We start from the raw sequence: 5573 nt of genomic DNA, 5'->3' as shown, positions 1-5573 counted from the left end.
ACTGGGGTCCTATTTCTAGCCTCTTTAAACAAAACAATTGTTAGCCAAGAATTTTGTAGCCAGCAAAACTAAGCTTCATAAATGAAGGAAAGATACAGTCTTTTCCAAACAAACAAATGCTGAGAGACTTCACCACTACCAAGCCAGCACAAGAACTGCTAAAGGAGCACTAAATCTTGAAAAAAATCCTTGAAATACATCAAAATATAACCTCCTTTAAAGCATAAACCTCACAGGACCTATGTAACAATAACACAATGAAAAAAACAAGGTATTCAGGCAACAAATAGCATGATGAATAGAATAGTACCTCACATCTCAATAGTAACATTGAATATAAATGGCCTCAATGCTCCACTTAAAAGATACAGAACTGCAGAATGGATAAGAATTCACCAACCAAGTTTCTGCTGCCTTCAGGAGACTCACCTAACACATAAGGACTCACATAAACTTAAGGTAAAGAGGTGGAAAAAAATATTCCATGCAAATGAACACCAAAAGCTAGCAGGAGTAGCTATTCTTATATCAGACAAAACAAACTTTAAAGCAGCTGCAGTTAAAAGACAAAGGGACATTATGTAATGACAAAGGGACTAGTACAACAGGAAAACATAGCAATTCTAAATATACATGCACCTAACACTAGAGCTCCCAAATTTATAAAACAATTACTACTAGACCTAAGAAATTAGATATCGATGGCAACACAATAATAGTAGGGGACTTTAATACTCGACTGACAGCACTAGACAGAAAGTCAACAAAGCAACAATGGACTTAAACTATACCCTACAACAAATGGAATTAACAGATATTTATAGAACATTCTACCCCACAAATGCAGAATATGTATTCTATTCATCAACACATGGAATATTCTCTAAGACAGACCACATGATAGGTCACAAAACAAGCCTCAGTAAATTTAAGGAAATTCAAGTTATATCAAGTACTCTCTCAGACCACAACAGAATAAAATTGGATATCAACTCCAAGAGGACCACTCAAAGGCATGCAAATAGAAGATGGAAATTAAATAACCTGCTCCTGAATGATCACTGGGTCAACAATGAAATCAAGATGGGAATTTAAAAATTCTTTGAACTGAATGATACAACCTATCAAAACCTCTGGAATACCGCAAAAGTTGGTGCTAAGAGGAAAGTTCATAGTATTAAATGCCTATATCAAAAAGTCTAGAAGAGCATAAATAAACAATCTAAGGTTATACCTCATGGAATTGGAGAAACAAGAAAAATCCAAACACGAACTCAGCAGAAGAAAGCAAATAACCAGGATCAGAGCAGAACTAAATGAAATTGAAACAAAAAAAGTACAAAAGACAAATGAAAAACAAAGGTGGTTCTTTGAAAAGATAAAAATTGAAAGACCATTAGTGAGATTAAGAAGATAGAGGATCCAAATAAACTCAATTAGAAATGAAACAGGAGATGTTACAACTGATAACACAGAAACACAAAAGATTATTCAAGGCTACTTTTAACATCTTTACACACATAAACTAGAAAACCTAGAAGAGATGGATAAATTTCTGGAAATACACAACCATCCGAGATTAAGCCGGGATGATACAGAATCTCTGATCAGACCAATAACAAGCAGTGAGACTGAAATGGTAATAAAAAAATTGTCAACAAAAAAAGTCCAGGACCAGATGGATTCACAGCTGAATTCTATCACACATTTAAAGAAGAATTGGTACCAATCCTATTGACACTATTCCAAAAGATAAAGAGGGAATCCTCCCTCAATCATTCTATGAAGCCAGTATCACCCTAATACCAAAACCAGGAAAGGACATAACAAAAAAAACTACAGACCAATATCCCTGATGAACACAGATGCAAAAATCCTCAACAAAATACTAGTGAACTGAATCCAGTAACATATTGAAAAGATAATCCACCATGGGCAGAGGGGTTTCATACCAGGGATGCAGGGATGGTTTAACATACATAAGTCAATAAATGTGATACACTGTGGGGAAAAGAAAGAGAGATCACCCTGTTACTATGTCTATATAGAAAGAAGTAGACATAAGAGACTCCAGTTTTGTTCTGTATTTGAGATGCTGTTAATCTGTGACCCTACCCCCAACCTTGTCCTTGCAAGAGACATGTGCTGCGGTGACTCAAGGTTTAATGGATTTTGGGCTGTGCAGGATGTGTCTTTGTTAAACAAGTGCCTGAAGGCAGCTTGCTGGTTAAAAGTCATCACCATTCTCTTAATTTCAACTACCCAGGGACACGTACAGGGCCAAAGGTTGCAGGGACCTCTGCCTAGGAAAGCTAGGTATTGTCCAAGGTTTCTCCCCATGTGATAGGCTAAAACAATGCTGCTAAAAGGTTTATGGAGATGTTTGCATATGTATTTCAAGGCACAGCATTTTCCTTTAAACTTATTCATGTCACAGAGATTTTTGTTCATATGTCTTACTGCCGATTTCCTCCCTACAATGATCCTATTGTCCTGCCACTCCCTTATCTTTAAGATGGTAAAGATAATTATCAATAAATACTAAGGGAGCTCAGAGACCGGTGCCGGCATGGGTCCTCTGTAAGCTGAGCGCCGGTCCCCTGGGCCCACTTTTTCTTTCTCTATACTTTGTCTCTGTGTCTCATTTCTTTTCTCAAGTCTCTCGTTCCACCTAACGAGAAACACCCACAGATGTGGAGGGGCAGGCCACCCCTTCAATACACCACATAAGCAAAATTAAAAACAAAAATCACTTGATCATCTCAATAATGCAGAAAAAGCATTTGACAAAATCCAGCATCTCTTTATTAAACCCTCAGCAAAATCGGCATAAAGGGACATATTTTAAGGTAATAAAATCCATCTATGAGAAACTCACAGCCAACATTACATTGAATGGGGAAAAGTTGAAAGCACTTCCCCTGAGAATTGGAACAAGACAAGGATACCCACTTTCACCACTTCTATTCAACGTGGTACTGGAAATTCTAGCCAGAGCAATCAGACAAGAGAAAGAAAGGGCACCCAAATCGGTAAAGAGGAAGTCAAACTGTCACTGTTTGCTGATATGATTGTATACCTAGAATACCCTAAAGACTCATCCAAAAAGCTCCTAGAACTGGTAAATGAATTCAGCAAAGTTTTGGGGTACAAAATTAATGCACACAAATCAGTAGCTCTGCTATTGGTCACATCAACAGTGACCAAGCTGAGAATCAAATCAAGAACTTGTGAAAGGAAAATATCTTGGGCCCCCAAAATCACTAAGGAAAACTCAAGCTGGAAACTGCTTAGAGCAAACCTGCCTCCCATTCTACACAAAGTCACTCCTCTGCCCACTGAGAGAGATGCATATCTGATTTGCCTCCTTTGGAAAGGCTGATTGAAACTCAAAAGAATGTAACTCTTTGTGAATCACCTATCTGTGACCTGGAAGCTCCCTCCCTGCTTGCCTTTGCTTCAAATTGTTCCACCTTCCAGACCAAACCAATGTACTTCTTACATATATTGATTGATGTCTCATGTCTCCCTAAATGTATAAAACCAAGCTGTGCCCTAACCACCTTGGGCACATGTCATCAGGACTTCTTGAGGCTCTGTCACAGACACATCCTCAACCTTGGCAAAATAAACTTTCTAAATTAACTGAGACCTATCTCAGATTTTCTGAGTTCACAAACTCAACCCCTTTCACAATAGCTGCAATAAAAATAGAATACTTAGGAATACAGCTAACCAAGACGTGAAGGACTTCTACATGGAGAAAAACAAAATACTGCTGAAAGAAATCATAGATGACACAAACAAATGGAAACATATCTCATGCTTGTGGATGGATAGAATCAATATTGTGAAAATGACCATACTGTCAAAAGCCATCCACAAGTTCAGCGCAATTCCCATCAAAATACTACCATCATTCATCACAGAACTAGAAAAAACAATCTTAAAATTCATATGGGGGGCCAAAAAGGAGTCCCTGTAGCCAAAACAAGACGAACAAATCTGGAGGCATCACATTACCTGACTTCAAACTCTTTTTTTGGGCCATAGTTCCCTAAACAGCACAGTACTGGCATAAAGATAGGCACACAGACCAATGGAACAGAATAGGAAACCCAAAAACAAAGCCAAATACTTACAGCCAACTGATTTTTGACAAAGCAAACCAAAACATAAAGTGGGGAAAGGACACCCTATTCAACATATGGTGCTGGGATAATTGGCAAGCCACATGTAGAAGAATGAAATTAGAGCCTCATCTCTCACCCTATAAACCAACTCAAGATGGATCAAAGACTTAAATCTAAGACTTGAAACCTTAAAGATTCTAGAGTATAACAATGGAAAAGCCCTTCTAGACATTGGCTTAGGCAAATAATTCATGACCAAGAACCCAGAAGCAAATGCAACAAAAACAAAGATAAATAGATGGGGCTTAATTAAACTAAAAAGCTTTGGTACAGCAAAATAAATAATCAGCAGTGTTAACAAGACAACCTATAGAATGGGAGAAAATCTTCACAATCTATACATCCAACAAAGGACTAATATCCAAAATCTACAAAGAACTCAGCAAGAAAAAAAGAAACAATCCCATTAAAAGTGGGCTAAGGACTTGAATAGACAATTCCCAAAGGAAGATATACAAATGGTTGACAAGCATATGGAAAAATGCTCAACATCACTAATTATCAGGGAAATGCAAATTAAAACCACAATGTGATACCACCTCACTTCTACGAGAATAACCATAATCAAAAAATTAAAAAAAAAAATAGATGTTGGCATGCATGTGGTGGAAAGGGAATGCTTTTATGAATTGGTAAGAATGTAAACTATTACAACCACTATGGAAAACAGTGTGGAGATTCCTTAAAGAACTAAGATCTACCATTTGATCCAGCAGTCCCACTAGTAGGTATCTACCTAAAGGAAAATAAGTCATTATACGAAAAAGATACTTGCATACACGTTTATAGCAGCACAATTTTTAATGGTAAAAACATGGAACTAACTCAAATGCCCATCAATCAACGAGTGGATAAAGAAAATATGATATATATGTGTGTGTATATATATGTGTTTATTATACACACACACACACACGCCACACCATAGAATACTTCTCAGCCATAAAAAGGCATGAAATAATGGCATATACAGCAACCTGGATGGAATTTGAGACTATTATTCTAAGTGAAGTAATTCAGGAATGGAAAACCAAACATCATATGTTCTTAGTCATAGGTAGGAGCTAAGCTATGAGGACGCAAAGGCATAAAAATGATACATTGGATTTTGGGGACTCAAGGGAAAGGGTGGAGGTGTCGAGGAATAAAAAAATTACACATTGGGTACAGTGTATAGCACTCACGTGATGAGAGCACCAACATCTCAGAAATCGCTAAAGAACTTATTCAAGTAACCAAACACCACCTGTTCCCCAAAAACATACTGAAGTAAAACAATGTTAAAAAATTTTTAAATCATATAATTTATCCTAGGTTTTTACAAAATATTTTATGAAAATTATACATAAGAAGTACACTATAACTGAACAACTTACATTC

At 36.9% G+C, this 5573-nt stretch overlaps 1 protein-coding gene across 1 annotated transcript in view; it reads right to left on the bottom strand.

Moving 5' to 3' along the window:
- The window catches only part of TDRD5 (tudor domain containing 5), a 97390-nt gene that overhangs the window by 9575 nt on the left and 82242 nt on the right, over positions 1-5573 (bottom strand). The gene's annotated exons all lie outside the window — the stretch shown is intronic.

The sequence above is a fragment of the Mandrillus leucophaeus genome, unplaced genomic scaffold, assembly GCF_000951045.1.
Source record: "Mandrillus leucophaeus isolate KB7577 unplaced genomic scaffold, Mleu.le_1.0 Scaffold825, whole genome shotgun sequence".
In the NCBI taxonomy this organism is placed as follows: Eukaryota; Metazoa; Chordata; class Mammalia; order Primates; family Cercopithecidae; genus Mandrillus; species Mandrillus leucophaeus.
The sequence above is the reverse complement of the archived record's forward strand: the minus strand, read 5'-3'. Positions and strand labels throughout refer to the sequence as shown.